The sequence below is a fragment of the Macaca mulatta genome, chromosome 7 (assembly GCF_049350105.2).
Source record: "Macaca mulatta isolate MMU2019108-1 chromosome 7, T2T-MMU8v2.0, whole genome shotgun sequence".
Classification (NCBI taxonomy): domain Eukaryota; kingdom Metazoa; phylum Chordata; class Mammalia; order Primates; family Cercopithecidae; genus Macaca; species Macaca mulatta.
The window spans coordinates 146,295,711-146,314,388 of NC_133412.1; the positions used below are offsets into that span (position 1 = coordinate 146,295,711).

The following is an 18,678-nucleotide window of genomic DNA, read 5'->3' on the forward strand; positions in this document are numbered from 1 at the left end:
CCATAAACCCATGAATTAATTTTAGTTTGAAAACCTTATACAGTATGAATTCGTTTTGCCCTTTCAAATTGTTATATAAAGAGCATGAAAATCTTTTTTTGGTGTTTTTTTCTTTTTGGTTGGAGGGAGGGTGTTTTTTTTGTTTTTTGTTTTTTTTGTGTGTTTTTTTGTTTTGTTTTGGTGATATGGGAGTTGTGCTTTTGTTGCCCAGGATGGAGTACAATGGCACGAGCTCGGCCCACTGCAGCCTCCGCCTCCCAGGTTCTGGAGATTCTCGGCTTCAGTTTTCTGAGTAGCTGGGATTACAGGCGCCCAACACCACGCCCAGCTAATTTTTTGTATTTTTAGTAGAGACAGGATTTCACCTTGTCGGCCAGGCTGGTCTCGAACTCCTGACCTCAGGTGATCCACCCGCCTCAGCCTCCCAAAGTGCTGGGATTACAGGCATGAGCTACCTTGCCTGGCCAAAGCATGAACATGTTAAGAACCAGTCTTGATCTGGCAGTTAGAATACTACTTTTCTTTGTCCCTAAAAGCAAAATAAAGTATGTACATCTGTTTACAAGGAAGAAAGGTAAGTTTGAAGTTGTTTTTCTTAAACTTTAATGTGACCCCAAATCATCTGAGGAGTGCTTGTAGAAATAGAGACACTGAAGTAGCAGAGGTGGGGTGGCGCCGCAGGCTTTGCATTCCTGGACAGCTCCCAGCTAATGTCATTGCCTGCTGATCCAAGGACCACATTTTGATTAGCACTTTAAGGTGTCTATTCAATATTATTTTATCCTAACAGACTACATAAATGCAGCTGAATTTTCCTTTAGGTAGATTTTAAAGAGGAAAACATTTTTTGAGGCAAATATACATAATTATATTCATGAACATAATCTTCCATAATTATGCCTGAGAAAACCCTAATATTCTAGGCTTTTTTTCTAGGCAGCCCTGAAAATTTTTCCTGTAGATAACTTTATGTTGTTACTTATTCTGAATCTTATTATAGCACTTCCCTGTGAACTATGTAAGTGTAAGCTAATGATTATTTTGTGAAGAGTGCTGTTTCAGGTTTTAATCTGGCATGAATACCTGATAGACATTTAGCTTGAGAGCCAATTTGAACTAGACACTATCATTTTTTTCTCCTTTTTTATGGAATCAGTTTAATGCAAATAAGTATAAGCAGGTATACAATGTTTAGATGAGGCTTATTTTCCCAATTCTTTAACAAGTTTTATGATGGCCCCAATTTATACCCAAAAGACTGCGGAGAGGTTTTATGTCAAATTGATTACAAACTTCTCTGGGTTGTATTTCAGTCTTCTGTTAAGTATGAAATTGAGAAATAGTTTTGCTCAACAAAAGATGGTGAATTCATTTATGACTGTCACTGGAGATTAAAGGGTATGAGAAGGAATCCCAAGCAGGCAAAGAAACAGTCTAGCTGTCAAGAAGAAAACGGAGATAATACCAAACCCAGGAGCTACTAATGTAACAATCATACTACAGACCGAAGTGAACTCACACTTTTGGAGAAACTGATAGATTTTTTATAATGTGATTATAGTAAAATACTGAAATATTTATGTTAATTTATTTGCATTTGAATGCTTACATTTTTAATTGACAGAATCTTTGCATTTCATTACTTGAGTCATGAAGGCCAAATTAAAGAAAGGCAGTCTAAAATACCCAGGAAAAATAATTTCTAGAAACAAAAATAAAAATTCTTTTCAAGCCATGTTTGAATTAAATGTGACACTCCTGAGTCTGTCTACTTTTTTTTTTTTTTTTTTTTTTTTTTTTGAGACAGCATCTTGAACCCAGGAGGTGGAGGTTGCAGAGAGCCAAGATTGCGCCACTGCACTCCAGCATGAGCAGCAAGAGCGAAACTCCATCTCAAAATATATATATATTTCTGGTAGCTGGTCATCTCATGGTGGCAAAAAAAATTACACAAGGAGTTCAGGAACATCAATTGACATAAATACAAAATACTGTATGAATTATCAAATGTGATGAGCTAACTGAGAGGAAATGGGAAATAGGAAGATTCTCAGTAGAAGTAGTAATGTGGAAGGGGCCTTAGAGGTCACGTAGTCTATTTTGCCCATTGTAATTAAATTTTTTAAATAAACTTTTTGTTTAGAGACAAGGATTCCCTGTAAAACTGGAGTGTAGGGGCACAATCATGGCTCTCACTGCAGCCTCAAATTCCTGGGCTCAGTGGTCTTCCTGTCCCAGCCACTTGAGTAGCTAGGACTACAGGTGCATGCCACCATGCCTATTGTGTGTGTGTGTGTGTGTGTGTGTGGAGATGAAGTGTGTTGTCTAGGCTGGTCTCAACTTCAAACCTCAAGTGATCCTTCAGCCTTAGCCTCCTAAACTGCTGAGATTACAGGCATAAGCTTTTTTGATAAAGGAAAAACTAGTGAGCATTTCACATTGTAGAATCCAAAACCATGAAAGTTAATTTTTTTCCTGTCAATTTACCGTTTTGTAAATGTACCCAGGTGAAGAGACTTATCTGACTGTTACTGTAGATAGAAAAGTACCAAAACAAAGTTTTATTTTGTTCAATATACTGTTGAGGCAAGTTTCTAAATTAGAAGGCCCAGGTTCTTCGTTAGGAAGGAACTTAGAATTAACAAAACAGTGACAAACATTTCCGGCAGTGTGCCTCAGAGGGGGCACCAGCTGTAGGGGTCTGCCCACAGACCCTGACCCTGCAACGACAGATGAATAAAATACACTGACACACAGATACTCTGTTTTGCCAGTCCAGCTGAGGGTGTCCCACCGCTTACAGACTCCCTGGAGAGTTGGGTAAACAGTTGCAACTAGGCCTCAGTCAGCTAGTGAGACTTGTATTTATTCAATAAGACTAATTAACAAAGGCTTGAGTCAACACCATTAGAAGGACTTCCCAAGTGAAAAGCACTTAAGCACCAGAGGTACATCTAAGATTAGTCTTAGGATCATATGAGTAAACAAACTAGGTAAACTGCCTTCCTTTATTACTACTTTAATTTGTTTCAAATGAAAGATCAGGTTGCCTTCAACCATATCTATTATGGAAGCTATGCAAACTTCTCCGCCTTCCGAGAATTGTGTCTGTAACTATCTTTAATGTTTTTCCCACCAGCCTGATTGAATCCCAACACATATTCAGAACTTAAGGCTAGAATAAGATGAGGAAGATACGGCAGCCCCTGATTTTAAGCAGATTCCAATCTAAGGAAACCCATACTTGCAAAGAATTCAAATGACATGAGAGTTAATAAGATAAAATGTGGCTATGCACCAAGCCCTGACGGCAATATTTAATCCCATAACAATTCCTCTGTCCTCCTGTGTAAGAAGCATGGCAGCGACATTGTGCATAAATTAAGGCAAACTGTTTTCAAGTGAAAATGTTAATGAGGTAGATTCCTTTGGAATCATTAGTGTGAAGAGCTGGTTTTTGTTTTCCCATAGCCTAGGTCCTGACTTTAGTAGTGACTGATCTAGCTTTTCTAGTCTAACAACCCTCTTCCCCAAGTAATTCTTTCATGCCCTGCCCTTCAGCTTCATCTTTTACCACTTACTATTGGGTTTTACCACCATTTATTTCATCATTCACTTATCTGTCCCTCTTCCTAAGTTACAAACGCTTCTGAAGCAAATGGAAATGCATCACTGCAGAGTCTAGGACCTTTAATGTTATTTGGTCATTTACTTTTCACACACTGCAGCTTTTGCTCTTTTCAACCTTCATTCCTATGTAGGTATTGAAAAAATACTGAATGATCAGAAGTGATTTGATTTTCCCCTCACCTGGTAAATAATCCTTTTCTTTCTTTCATTTATTTATTTATGTATTTTTTAGATGGAATTTTGCTTTTGTCGCCCAGGCTGGAGTGCAGTGGCGTGATCTCAGCTCACTGCAACCTCCGCCTCCCGGGTTCAAGTGATTATTCTGTCTCAGCCTCCCAAGTATCTGCGATTACAGGTGCATGCCACCATGCCCAGCTAATTTTTTTTTATATATATATAGATGTATTTTTTGAGACAGTCTCGTTCTGTCACCATGGCTGGAGTGCAATGATGAGATCTCAGCTCACTGCACCCTCCGCTTCCTGGGTTCAAACGATTCTCCTGTCTCAGCCTCCTGAGTAGCTGGGATTACAGGCACACGCCACTATGCCCGGCTAATTTTTGTATTTTTAGTAGAGGCAGGGTTTTACCATGTTAGGCTGGTCTCGAACTCCTGACTTCATGATCTGCCCGCCTCAGCCACCCAAAGTGCTGGGATTACAGGTGTGAGCCACCGCACCCGGCAAATAATCCTTTCTTTTCTCTTTTTTTTTTTTTTTTTTTTTTTTTTTTTTGAGACTGAGTCTGGCTCTGTCGCCCAGGCTGGAGTGCAGTGGCCGGATCTCAGCTCACTGCAAGCTCCGCCTCCCGGGTTTACGCCATTCTCCTGCCTCAGCCTCCGGAGTAGCTGGGACCACAGGCGCCCGCCACCTCGCCCGGCTAGTTTTTTGTATTTTTTAGTAGAGACGGGGTTTCACCGTGTTAGCCAGGATGGTCTCGATCTCCTGACCTTGTGATCCGCCCGTCTCAGCCTCCCAAAGCGCTGGGATTACAGGCTTGAGCCACCGTGCCCGGCTTCTTTTTTTTTTTTTTAAACAATTATTAGGCACCTTCTCTCCAGTTTATGACAGAATCCACCTTACCCCTGTTTTCGTAAGTGAATGTACTACTCCATGCATCCCAATTTAGAAGACCCTCTCCCCCATGGCACTGTTTTCTAACTACATTCTACAATTTCTTGAGTGTTGCTCAGGTATTTCTTTTTTTTTTTTTTTTTGAGACGGAGTCTTGCTCTGTATCCCGGGCTAGAGTGCAGTGGCCGGATCTCAGCTCACTGCAAGCTCCGCCTCCCGGGTTTACGCCATTCTCCTGCCTCAGCCTCCGGAGTAGCTGGGACTACAGGCGCCCGCCACCTCGCCCGGCTAGTTTTTTGTATTTTTAGTAGAGACGGGGTTTCACCGTGTTAGCCAGGATGGTCTCGATCTCCTGACCTCGTGATCCGCCCGTCTCGGCCTCCCAAAGTGCTGGGATTACAGGCTTGAGCCACCGCGCCCGGCCTCAGGTATTTCTTTTATCTGATTTCTCCCCCGGTCTGTAACATGGAGGAACAACACAAAAAATTTATCTTAGATCCTATCTCCTTTCATTATAGTATCAAGATTCCAGAAATAGTATTTTATATATGCCCTCCAAATTTCTTGAATTTCACTCCACCTATTCCAGTTTGTACTTCACCATTCCTCTGATGGCTGGTGAGAGCCTGTGTGAGAAACTGGGCATGTAAGAGGTATAAAAGGAAACTGAATCTTGGGGACCCCAAATCACTAAGCTAAAGGGAAAAGTCTAGGTGGGAACTGCTTATGGCCAACCTGCCTCCCATTCTATTCAGAGTCACCCCTCTGCTCACTGACATGGATGCGTATCTGATTGCCTCCCTTCAAAAGGCTAATCAGAAACTCAACAGAATGCAACATTCATCTCTCACCTACCTGTGACCTGGACGCCCCCTCCCAGCTTGGAGTCTTCCTGCCTTCGCTTCAAGTTGTCCCATTTTTCCAGACTGAACCAATGTACTTCTTACATATGTTGATTGATGTCTCATGTCTCCCTAGAATGTATAAAACTAAGCTGTGCCCCGACCACCTTGGGCACATATCAGGACTTCCTGAGCCTGTGTCATGGGCAGGTGTCCTCAACCTTGGCAAAATAAACTTTCTAAATTAGCTGAGACCTGTCTCTAATTTTCAGGATTCATAGAGGCAATGCCTTAGTTTGTCTTTTAGCACCATGTACATTTCCTGTCTTCTTGGGACTCTTACTTGGTGTCTAGGATATTACTTTTCCTTGTTCCTGTAGTCTGTTTTTCCCACTGTCTTGCTGGCTTTTCCCTGGGTGTTCATATTTATAAAAAGATGAAGGTAAACAGGGCAACATAGCAGGACCTTGTGTCTACAAAAAAAAAAAAAAAAGCCAGGCAAGGTGGCATGTGCCTATAGTCCTAGCTACTTGGAAGGCTGAGGTGGGAGGATCGCTGGAGGCAAGGAACTCAAAGCTGCTGCAGTGAGCTTTGATTGTGCCACCATCCTCCAGACTGGGCGACAGTGAGATCTTGTCTCTAAAAAGAGTAACAAAATATTTTTAAAGATGTAGGTTTCACGCGCATCCATGTGAAGAGAGTCCACCAACAGGCTTTGTGTGAGCAACAAGGCTGTTTATTTCACTTGGGTGCAAGTGGGCTGAGTTGGAAAAGAGTCAACAAAGGGAGATAGGGGTGGAGCAGTTTTATAGGATTTGGGTAGGTAGTGGAAAGTTATAGTTAAAGGGGGTTGTTCTTTTGCGGGCAGGGGCAGGGGTCACAAGGTGCTTGGTGGGGAGCCCCAGAGACTTACTATCCAGGAGAAGGAATGCTACAAGGTAATGTCATCAGTTAAGGCAGGAACCAGCCATTTTCACTTCTTTTGTGGTTCTTCATTTGCCTCAGGCCATCTGGATGTATACACGCAGGCTTGGGCTCGGCTTGGGCTCGGAGGCCTGACATTCCTGTCTTATATTAATAAGAAAATCAAAACAAAATAGTGGTGAAGTGTTGGGGCAGCAAAAATTTTTGGGAGTGGTATGGAGAGATAATGGGCAATGTTTCTCAGGGCTGGTTCGAGAGGGATTGGGGTGGTGTGGGAACCTAGAGTGGGAGAGATTAAACTGAAGAAAGATTTTGGGGTAAGGGGTGATACTGTGGGGTTGTTAGAAGGAGCATTTGTCGTATAGAATGATTGGTGATGACCTGGATGCGGTTTTGTACGAACTGAGAAACTAAACGAAAGACACAAGGTCCAAATAAGAGCAGGAGAAAAAAGGGATTAAAGGACTAAGAATTGAGAGGACCTAGGACATTCAGTTAGGGAATGTCCAAGGGGGTTCAGTGTAATTACTTGCTTGGTTGGCGAGTTTTTGGGCTCTATCCTTGAGTTTTTTTATGTTGTCACATACCAGGCCAAATTGATTTAGGTAAAAACAACATTCTTCATTTAGAAATATGCAGTCTTCCTTTTTCAGCGATGAGTAAGTCGAGGCCTATTCCTGTCTTTTTATATTAATAATAAGAAAAAACAAAATAGTGAAGTGTTGGTGTCATGAGGAGAACAGGAAGCTGTTTGGTCCCGTTTGCAAATTGAATTTTGGGAGTAAGGAAAACTAGTGTGCATGTGTCTGTCCAATTAGCAGGTAGACACATGGAGGTAGAGGAGCCACAGAGGAATAAGAGACCTTGTGCAAGGCAAAACTGAAAATGCAAAGTGAAAAGATGAGAAAGAGTACTAAAAGAGGTGTCTTGTACCCAGAGTCCTAGGGATCCAGCTAGGGTGGCAGCCATCAGAGGTTGTAATGGGGATTGATGGTGTAAATGCATAGTGGGGGAGGTTTGGTTTTCATGGTGTATGAGAAAGCGCTGAGTGTCTATGAGCAATCTTTCACTGTTATTTACCGGGCTGGGTATAAGATGTGGTTCAGGACTTCTGTTGGGTGCTAAGTGAGAAGCTGGGTTGAAATCAGGCCCATGGTCAATAGTTACTGTTGGAGTTTCAATAAAGAGTGAATAGAGCTGGAGGAGTCAAGGGGCAGACAGTAAGTGTGAAAGGTGTGAGGAGGATATTAATGCTTGAAGGTTGTGAGAACTGTTGAGGGTAAGTGGAGCATAGCTTGTGATTTTGAGGGCTTCCAGAGGTATTAAAGTGGCGGCTGCCACTGTGCACAAACATGAGGGCCACCCCAGAATTGTGAGGTCAAGTTGTTTGGACAAAAAAGGCTACAGGGCGCTGTCCTGGCTCTCGTGTAAGAATTCCGACCACACAGCCCTGTACTTCAGCTGTGTATAATGAAAAGGGTTGAGATGAGTTAGGGAGATATAGTGTGGGAGCAGCTTCTAGGGCTGTTTTAAAAGAATGGAAAGAGGAGTGGGGAAAGGATTTAGGATCTATGGGGTCAGCTAGGTTTCCTTTTGTGAGTTTATATAATGGTTTAGTCAGGATGGCAAAACCAGGTATCCAAAGGCAAAAGTACCTAACCATGCCTAGGAAGGAAAGGAGTTGTTGCTTTGTAGAAGGGATTGGGGTTTGGGAGATTAGCCGGACACAATTAGCAGGGAGAGCACGTGTGTTTTTATGAAGAATTAAGCCGAGGTAGGTAATGGATGAAGAAGAAATTTGGGCTTTGGAGGGGGACACACGATATCCCTTTGAGAATAGATGTTGGAGGAGCAGGAGGATGTCCTATGGGGAAGATTTGTAGGAGGGGCTATAAAGTAGAAGGTCGCCAAAGGATCGAATAAGGTGAGAAGCAGATGGACGGAAAGAAAGTAAATCATGAGAAAGGGCTTGACTGAAGTAATGGGGGCTGTCCTTGAAGCCTTGTGGTAGTACAGCCTAGATAAGTTGCTGAGGCTAATGGGTGTAAGGTCAACGCAAGTGAAAGCGAGAAGAGGCTGGGATGAAGGGTGTAAAGGAATAGAAAAGGAAGCATGTTTGAGATCCAGAACAGAATAACGGGTTGTGGAGGGAGGTATTGAGCATAGGAGAGTATATGGGCTTGACACCATTGGGTAGATAGGCAAGACAATTTGGTCGATAAGGTGAAGATCTTGGACTGGCCTGTAAGACTTGTCCAGTTTTTGGACAGGTAAGATAGAGTTGTAAGGAGAGTTTGTAGGCTTTAAGAGGCCATGTTGTAACAGGCAAGTGATAACAGGCTTTAACTTTGTTAAAGCGTGCTGTGGGATGGCATATTGGCATTGAGCAGGGTAAGGGTGATTAGGTTTTAATGGGATGGTAAGGGGTGCATGACCGGTCACTGAGGAGGGAGCAGAGGTATCCCATACTTGTGGATTAAGGTAGGGAGACACAAGGGGAGGATGTGAAGGAGGCTTTGAACTGGGGAAAAGGGCGACAATGAGGTGTTGCTGTAGCCCAGGAATAGTCAGGGAAGCAGATAATTTAGTTAAAATGTCTCAACCTAATAAGGGAGCTGGGCAGGTGGGGATAACTAAAAAGGAGTGCGAAAAAGAATGTCCAAGTTGGCATCAGAGTTGGGGAGCTTTAAGGGGTCTAGCAGCCAGGCCATCAATACCCATAACAGTTATGGAGGCAAGGGAAACAGGCCCTTGAAAAGAAAATAATGTGGAGTGGGTAGCCTCCGTATTGTTTAAGAGGGTGATGGACTTACCTCCACTGTAAGAGTTACCTAAAACATCTGTGATGGTCCAGGAGGCTTCTGAGGTGATGGGGCAGCATCAGTCTTCAGTCACTAAGCTGAGGGGATCTGGGAAGGAGTTGGCCAAGGAACATTGGGTTTGAGCTCCAGGAGCTTTAGGAGCAGTGGCGATGTGAGTCCGACAGTCTGACCTCCATTGGGGGCCCGCACAGACAGGGCACGGCTTAGGAGCAATCCCAGGCTGCAGGCATTACGAGGCCCAGTGGCCAGGCTTTTGGCATTTGAAGCAAGGTCCACGAGGAGCTGTGGCTTGGATGTTCTGAAGTTTTTGTATGTTGGAGACGTGGTTGTGGGTTGTCTTACAGCAGAGGCAAGTAGCTGTAACTCAGAGATGCGTTGTCACTTGGCTGCCTCCTCTCTATTATTGTACAACTTGAAGGCGAGGTTAATTAAGTCCTGTTGTGGGGTTTGAGGGTTGGAATCTAATTTTTGGAGGTTTTCTTTAATGTTGGGAGCAGATAAAATGCATATTGAGAATAAGACGGCCTTAGGGCTGGACGCGGTGGCTCACACCTGTAATCCCAGCACTTTGGGAGGCCAAGACAGGCAGATCACCTCAGGTCGGGAGTTCAAGACCAGCCTAACCAACATGGAGAAACCCTGTCTCTACTAAAAATACAAAATTAGCCAGGCGTGGTGGCGCATGCCTGTAATCCTAGCTACTCGGGAGGCTGAGGCAGGAGAATCGCTTGAACCCGGGAGGTGGAGGTTGCGGTGAGCCGAGATTGGGCCATTGCACTCCAGTCTGGCAAAAAGAGTGAAACTCCATCTCAAAAAAAATAAATAAAAAAAAAAAGAGTAAGACAGCCTTCTGGCCCTTCTGGGTCTAGGGTGGTAAAGCGTCTAAGGGTTGTTGCCAAACGGGCCATGAACTGGGCTAGGTTTTTATATTTGATGAAAAAGAGCCTAAACGTGCTCACTGATTTGGGAGAGGTCAGATAAAGAAAAAGGAGCATTCACCTTGACTGTGCCTTCAGCTCCAGCCACCTCTTTAAGAGGAAATTGTTAGGCAAGTGGGGCAGGGCTAGTCGTGGAATGAAACTGTAAGCCAGACTGGGTGTGAGGAGGGGAGGTGATAGGATTATAGGGTGGGGGAGCGGAGGCTGAGGAAGAATTGGGACCTGGCTTGGCCTGGTGAGGAGCAGCCTGGGGAGAAGGGGAGAGGTCAGATGAGTCCGTAGAAAAGGAGGATTTAAAGGACTCAGAGCTTGGGGTGGAGACTGAAGGAACACACAGGAGAGAAAGAAGAAAGATTTGGGATGAATTGCACTGGGAGCAGAGACTAGGGAGGGACCAATGTGTAAAAGAATGCCTGGATATCAGGCACCTCAGACCATTTGCCCATTTTTTGACAAAAATTATCTAGATCTTGTAGGATGGAGAAATCGAAAGTGCCGTTTTCTGGCTATTTGGAACAATTGTCGAGTTTGTATTGGGGCCAAGTGGTGTTGTAGAAGAAAATAAGGTGTTTAGGTTTTAGGTCAAGTGTAAGTTGAAGAGGTTTTAAGTTCTTGAGAACACAGGCTAAGGGAGAAGGGGGAATGGAGGGTGGAAGATTGCCCATAGTGAAGGAGGCAAGCCCAGAGAAAGGAGAGGGTAGAGACTTGGAGTTGTGGGGGTGGTGGTGGTACTTGCCACCAAGGTAAGGGATCAAAGCAGGCATCCCTGCAGTGATCAGACACCTCTGAAATGTGAGGGAATAATCAGGCACGCGTCCCTGCTGTGATTAGACACCAAGGGAAGACTCTTCCCAAGTCCGTGACCAGCGCCGGAGTTTTGGGTCCACCGATAAAATGTGTCTCCTTTGTCTCTACTAGAAAAGAAAAAGAACTGGAATTGGAAGGACAGGGAGATTGAAGGGTAGCGAGAAGGCTGGAGAAGAGAATGAAAAGACTGCTTACCCAATTTGAAATTGGTGAGATGTTCCTTGGGCTGGTTGGTCTGAGGACACGAGGTCGTAGATGGATCTCCTCATGGAGTGAGGGTGAGGACAGGGGACTGGTTTCCCGAAGGAGTCCTCCTGTCCTGGCTCTTCAGCACCAAATGTCATGCACATCCGTGTGAAGAGAGTCCACCAACAGGCTTTGTGTGAGCAACAAGGCTGTTTATTTCACTTGGGTGCAAATGGGTTGAGTCTGAAAAGAGTCAGCAAAGGGAGATAGGGGTGGGGCAGTTTTATAGGGTTTGGGTAGGTAGTGGAAAATTACAGTTAAAGGGGGTTGTGCTCTTGCTGGCAGGGGCGGGGGTCACAAGGTGTTTGGTCGGGAGCTCCAGAGACTTATTATCCAGGAGAAGGAATGTCACAAGGTAATGTCATCAGTTAAGGCAGGAACCGGCCACTTTCACTTCTTTTGTGGTTCTTCAGTTGCCGGATGTATACATGCAGGCTTGGGCTCAGAGGCCTAACAGTAGGACATAAAGAAAATGAGAAGAAAATTATCCAAAGGCTGGTTATTCAAAGTTAGGGTTTGCTCTTTTAAAAAATCTTCATGCCTTTTTCTTGCAGGATTTTTTTTTGCTGAAACAGAATCTCACTGTGTCTCCCAGGCTGGAGTGCAGTGGTGCCAACTCATCTCACTGCAACCTTTGCTTCCCAGGTTCAAGCCTCAGCCACCCGAGTAGCTGGGATTACAGGCTTGCACCACCATGCTGGGGTAATTTTTGTGTTTTTAATAGAGATGAGGTTTCGCCATGTTGTCCAGGCTGGTCTTGTACTCCCAACCTTAAGTGATCCTCCTGCCTTGGCCTCCCAAAGTGCTGGGATTATAGGCATGAGCCACCGTGCCCAGCCATTCATGAACAATTTTCATGACATTCTGTGAGGTGGGTGGACCATAATTTATTGTACCTTATTTATTTTTTCTTATTTTTATTTTTTTATTTTTATTTTTTAATTTATTTATTATTATTGTACTTTAAGTTGTAGGGTACATGTGCATAACATGCAGGTTTGTTACATATGTATACTTGTGCCATGTTGGTGTGCTGCACCCATCAACTCATCATTTACATCAGGTATAACTCCCAATGCAATCCCTCCCTATTTTTTTATTTTTTGAGACGGAGTTTCACTCTTGTTGCCCAGGCTGGAGTCCAATGGCGTGATCTGGGTTCACTGCAACCTCCGCCTCCCAGGCTCAAGCAATTCTCCTGCCTCAGCTTCCCGGGTAGCTGGGATTACAGGCATGCGCCACCACGCCTGGCTAATTTATTTTGTATTTTTAGTAGAGACAGGGTTTCTCCATGTTGGTCAGGCTGGTCTCGAACTCCTGACCTCAGGTGATCTGCCCACCATGGCCTCCCAAAGTGCTGGGATTACAGGCATCAGCTACCACGCCCGGCCTATTGTACCATATTTAGTTTCCCAATTTTTTGCTATATAATATTCCATGAATATCTTTGCACAAAATTTTGTAGATTGTTTCTAAGAGTAGTTCATCAGCATTTTAAGACATCCTACTAATATTAGCAGACTGCAATCAGATTGAAGTAGTTCACAAATAGATGGGTTTTAGCCTATATTTGTTCGATACTGAACTATTGTATGTATCAGGCACTGTTATGTATCAGGCACTGTTCTCAGCACTTGTAAAATGTGTATGTGCTGCCGACAAGCACGAGCACTTGTAAATGAACAAACTAAAATCCCTACTCTTGTTAAAGTAGGGGAGGTGGAGAATTTTATTTTATTTTATTTTATTTTATTTTATTTTGTTATGTTATGTTATGTTATTTTTGAGACGGAGTCTCGCTCTGTCGCCCAGGCTGGAGGGCAGTGGCGCGATCTTGACTCACTGCAAGCTCTGCCTCCCAGGTTCACGCCATTCTCCTGCCTCAGCATCCCGAGTAGCTGGGACTACAGGCCTGGCCTGCCACCACATCTGGCTAATTTGTTTTTTGTAGTTTTAGTAGAGACCGGTTTTACCGTGTTAGCCAGGATGGTCTCGATCTCCTGACCTAGTGATCCCCCACCTCGGCCTCCCAAAGTGCAGGTATTACAGGTGTGAGCCACCGTGCCCGGCCAAGAATTTTAAAAATATCTTTTTTTGTTCAACCTTCTCCCACAACTTATCTTTCGTTCTGCTAATGGAAAATACTACCTTTGTTCTTAAATATGAAGCTTTTGTGTGTAAAAAGTATTAGAATCTGATGTTTGTAAGCAGGGTTGGCAGTGGGTGGGGAGGGAGGGATTGGAGATTGATGTGATAGGAATGTGAAGGGATAGCTTAGGGTGGATTTTTTATTTTTATTTTTATTTTTTGAGACAGAGTCTTGCTCTGTCGCCCAGGCTGGAGTGCAGTGGTGCGACCTCAGCTCATGGGTTCAAGTGATTCTCCTGCTGCATCCTCCCGAGTATCTGGGATTACAGGAGTGCACCACCACGCCCAGCTAATTTTTTTGTCTTTTTAGTAGAGACGGCGTTTCACCATGTTTGTCAGGCTGGTCTCGAATTCTTGACCTCATGATCCGCCCGCCTCGGCCTCTCAAAGTGCTGGAATTGCAGGCGTGAGCCACTGCGCCCAGCCGCTTGGGGGTGGATGTTAAAAGAAACTTCAGAAGAATGTAACTTGCCCAGATACCATGTACCGTTTAATTTCATTTTTGGTTTTTTTAATACCCGTGTTTGACATTTCTCCATTCACCTTGGTTAAATAAGGTAGTATTCCTTTTTTAGTTTTAGCTTTCGGATATATGTGTAAATGTGGTATGCTGCCTAATGAATTAGATGTTGGTACTGTCTTTACCAAAACTGGACAAAGAACTGGCAGCTGCAAAAATCAAGTGACCCAGCAAACCAGACATATTTTCTGCTCTCAGCTTGCCACCTAGAGAATCTGGTTGTCAAAGTTGGAGTGCAGGAGTCGCGGAGGATGTTTAAAATGCAGTTTCTCAGGTCTCACCACCCACCAGAAGTTTTGATTCATTGGGTGGTCGGAGAGGGCAGAGATATTTTCAATTTTAACAGCATTCTCTTGATTGTGATGCAGCTGATTCGCAAATAGGTACCCTACAGAAATGGCAGGTGTTAAATTTAGGATGGCCATCGCTTGTATGCCGGGAGAAGCACACGCTGGGCCCAATTTATATAGGGGCTTTCGTCCTCAGCTCAAGAGCAGCCTCAGAACCCCGACAACCCACGCCAACACTCTGGGCGGATTCCGTCAGGTGGGGACCGCCAAGGTGGAGCTCTGGGTTCTTCCCGCAATCGTTGCTCCAGGCCGGAGGCCCCGCCCCCTTCCTCCTGGCTCCTCCCCTCCCCCGTGGGCCGGCAGCCAACGACGCCAGAGCCGGAAATGACGACACCGGTGAGGGTTCTCGGGCGGGGCCTGGGACAGGCAGCTCCGGGGTCCGCGGTTTCACATCGGAAACAAAACAGCGGCTGGTCTGGAAGGAACCTGAACTGCGAGCGGCGGCAGCAACGGCGGCGGCGGCTAAGCGTATGTGCATGATGGGGAGTCCGGGGAAGACAGTAAGGCACCGCGGACAAGGGCGGCCGCGGGCAGGGCCCGGCCCTTTGTCGCCGCCTGGGCCGCGGAGCCGGTGTCCTGAAAGATGAGGGGCGGGACGTGGCCGGGTTGGGGCCAGGGAACCCCGTGTGGGAAACCGGGAGGGGCGGCCCGTTTCTTGGGCTTCGGGCGCGGCCGGGTGGAGAGAGATTCCGCGGAGCCTTGGTCCGGAAATGCTGTTTGCTCAAAGATATCTCAGGGCGCAGGTGCTTTGGGCCGGGATTAGTAGCTGTCTGGACTGGAGTGGAGCAGGAGAAAGAGGAAGCGTTTTGGGCTGGGTCTGCTTGAGCAACTGGTGAAACTCCGCGCCTCACGCCCCGGGTGTGTCCTTGTCCAGGGGCGACGGGCACTCTGGGCGAAGTCCGCACGCCTCTCGTTCGAGGCGGAAAACGGGGTCTGATGCTTTCTCCTTGGTTGGGGCTGTCTCGAGGCATGCAGGTCCAGTGCCTCTTGTTTGCTGCTACTTCCCTCTCAGATTCTTCTCACCGTTGTGGTCAGCTCTGCTTTAGGCACATTAATCTATAGTGGAGGCTGGAATGGGTGAGAGAATTGAGGTGACTTTTCCATAATTCAGGTGAGATGTGATTAGAGTTCGATTTGCGGTGGTGGCAGAGGCTTTAGAAGAAACACGAACGGGACATGGTAACCAATTGAGGACCAGGGAATAAAGTGTGAAGTTGACTAGGAAGTTTTCAGTTTAGAACATGGCAGAGACATTCTCAGAAATAGGAAGAAAGAACTGGTTTAGAGAGGAGGGCGAGGAAGTGGTTTGGAAGTGTCACTTTGCGAGTGCCAGCAGGTGAAAATGTCCTATCAACAGGACTAGAGCTGAAAACAGGAGTCAATTCCATAGATTTCCAGTTGATGTTGGAGCAGTGGAGAAGTCTTTAAGCTAAGAAAGGGGAAGAGGAGGCCAAGGCAAACTCTTAGGAACACTTCTAACGAGGGGCTGGAAGAAGAGCAAGGAGCCAGTTGAGGAGAATGAGTGTGGTTGGGGAACCACCACAGTGCAGGATCGCCAGAGCTGAAAAAGGGAGGGAGGCTTCAGGAAGGAAAAGGTTGGCAGGGATTTGTTAGGCCTGGTGTAGCAGAAGGAACAGAAGATTTAGAGCAGCACTAGCCAATAGAAATACAATGTGAGGCCCTGCGCGGTGGCTCACGCCTGTAATCCCAACACTTTGGGAGGCCGCGGGACGGATACTTGAGCTCAGGAGTTCGAGACCAGCTGGGACAACATGGCGAAACACCCGTCTCTACAAAAAATTAGCTGGGCGTGGTGGCGCGCGCCTGTAGTCCCAGCTGCTCCCGAGCGAGGCTGAGGCAGGAGAATCGCTGGAACCCGGGAGGAGGAGGTTGCAGTGAGCCAAGATTATGCCACTGCACTGCAGCCTGGGCAAAAGAGTGAGATTGTCTCAAAAAAAAAAAAATCTTTTTTGTTTTTCTTTTGGAGAAAAGGCATACAAATTTATTAGCAGGCACATTGGGAGAACCACATGGTGATTATCCCTATTTTAAATTTTCTAATAAACATACTATTATTTATTTATTTATTTTATTTTCTTTTTTGAGACGGAGTCTCGCTCTGTCGCCCAGTCTGGAGTGCAGTGGTGCAATCTTGGCTCACTGCAACCTCTGCCTCCCAGGTTCACGCCATTCTCCTGCGTCAGCCTGCCCAGCAGCTGGGACTACAGGCGCCCGCCACCTCGCCCGGCTAATTATTTTTTGTATTTTTAGTAGAGTCGGGGTTTCACCGTGTTAGCCAGGATGGTCTGGATCTCCTGAACTCGTTATCCGCCCGCCTCAGCCTCCCAAAGTGCAGGGATTACAAGCGTGAGCCACCGCGCCCGACCCATAAACACATTTTTAAAGGTAAAAAGAGGCTGGACGCGGTGGCTCACGCATGTAATCATAGCACTTTGGGAGCCCAAGGCGGGCAGATCACGAGGTCAGGAGATCGAGACCATCCTGGCTAAGACGATGAAACCCTGTCTATACTAAAAAATACAAAAAAAAAAAAAAAAAAAAAAAAAGCCGGGCGTGGTGGCGGGCGCCTGTAGTCCCAGCTACAGGCCCAGATCTCGTCACTACACTCCAGCCTGGGCGACAAAGCGAGACTCCATCTCAAAAAAAGTAAATAAATAAAAAGGCTGGGTGGCCACGCGCGGTGACTCACGCCTGTAATCCCAGCACTTTGGGAGGCCGAGGCTGGCGGATCACGAGGTCAGGAGATCGAGACCATCCTGGCTAACACGGTGAAACCACGTCTCTACTAAAAATACAAAAAATTAGCCGGACGTGGTGGCGGGTGCCTGTAGTCCCAGCTACTCGGGAGGTGAGGCAGGAGAATCGCTTGAACCCAGGAGGGGGAGGTTGCAGTGAGCCGAGATCGCACCACTGCACTCCAGACTGAGCTACAGAGCGAGACTCCATCAGAAAAAAAAAAAGGTAAGAAGAAACAGATGAAACCAATGTGAATAATTTATTTTAACATAATATACCTAACATACTTTTATTTCTAACCAGTAGTACTTGTTTTGCTCTTTAGATAGTAAGCTCCTTAAGTAAACAGAAGTAATACCTGATACATTAGAATTCCCAACCGTCATCATAGTGTGTAGTTATAAAGAAGAAACCCAGTGTTTGTTGATTGAAAGGCATTAATACTCCTGCTTGGGTAACAGAGTGAGGAAAAAGGTATTAGTGTTGGCTTTTCACAACGCCTTGTATGGTTTCTTGTTTTAGGTTGATCAAAGCAAAAGAAAGTTTGCAGACAATGCTAAATATAACCAGTGATTTACAAATTAATTAGACATAAATAATCAGTTTTTCATTAAAAATTAGTTGTATTCTGTCCATTTCCACAGAGAATTTTAGACAATGATTTTGAATAATCATACCTCCTTTACAGTTATTGAAATTAAATAACTTATTGGGAAAGATTCTTTATAATTATACAAAGGTATGTAGGACAGTAGTCTCATATCCACAGTTCTGAAATCCAGAAACTAAAAGGTTTTTCTTTTTTCTTTTCTTTTCTTTCTTTTTTTTTTTTTTTTTTTTTGAGACGGAGTGTCGCTCTGTCAGCCAGGCTGGAGTGCCGTGGCACAATCTCAGCTCACTGCAACCTCCGCCTCTCAGGTTCAAGCAATTCTTCTGTCTCAGCCTCCCAAGAAGCTGGAACTACAGGCGTGTGCCACCACACTGGGCTAATTTTTGTATTTTTAGTAGAGACGGCGGGGGGGTGTCACCATATTGACCAGGCTGGTCTCGAACTCCTGACCTTGTGATCCACCTGCCTCAGCCTCCCAAAGTGCTGGGATTACAGGTGTGAGCCATCGCACCTGGCCAAGGTTTTTCATAACTAATTTGACAGCAAAATCTGGCTTAGTTATAGTCTCTATTTTCTTTTTTTAATGTGATTCAAAACTATTCATTTGTTTCACTATAGCTTAATAATGTGTTTGCTTTTCTGCTTCTAAGACCCTGTAGGGACATTATATAACATCTGATATTTGCATAGTACCTTTACAAAATCCAAAAAAATCTGAATTCTAAACACATTTAGTCCTAAGGGTTACAGATAAGGGATTCTGGACTTGCAGTTCTAAGTCTTTGTTCGTTTTTATTGCATTTTCTGAGCCAACATAACCATTATTTAAAAACAAGTTGCTATAGTAACTCTGGATTACAGACCTCCCCCAAACTCAGTGGTTCAGAGCATGTATTCTCACTCAAGGCTCTGCTTCAATGTAGGTAGGTCTGTGGATCAGTGGGGGCAGTTCTTATTTGTATGCCTTATTCTGGGGCCCAGGCTGAAGGGGCAGTGGCTATCCATGGTAAG

General features: G+C 45.1%; 1 protein-coding gene across 4 annotated transcripts in view; it reads left to right on the top strand.

Moving 5' to 3' along the window:
* The first annotated feature begins 14,648 nt into the window (after nt 1–14,648).
* Nucleotides 14,649–18,678, top strand: part of PSEN1 (presenilin 1) — an 82,941-nt gene continuing 78,911 nt past the window's right edge. For 2 of the 4 annotated variants that reach the window (XM_028850213.2, XM_028850214.2), the window contains exon 1: nt 14,695–14,800. The gene's annotated coding sequence lies outside the window, so the exon portion shown is untranslated. 4 annotated transcript variants of the gene reach the window in all.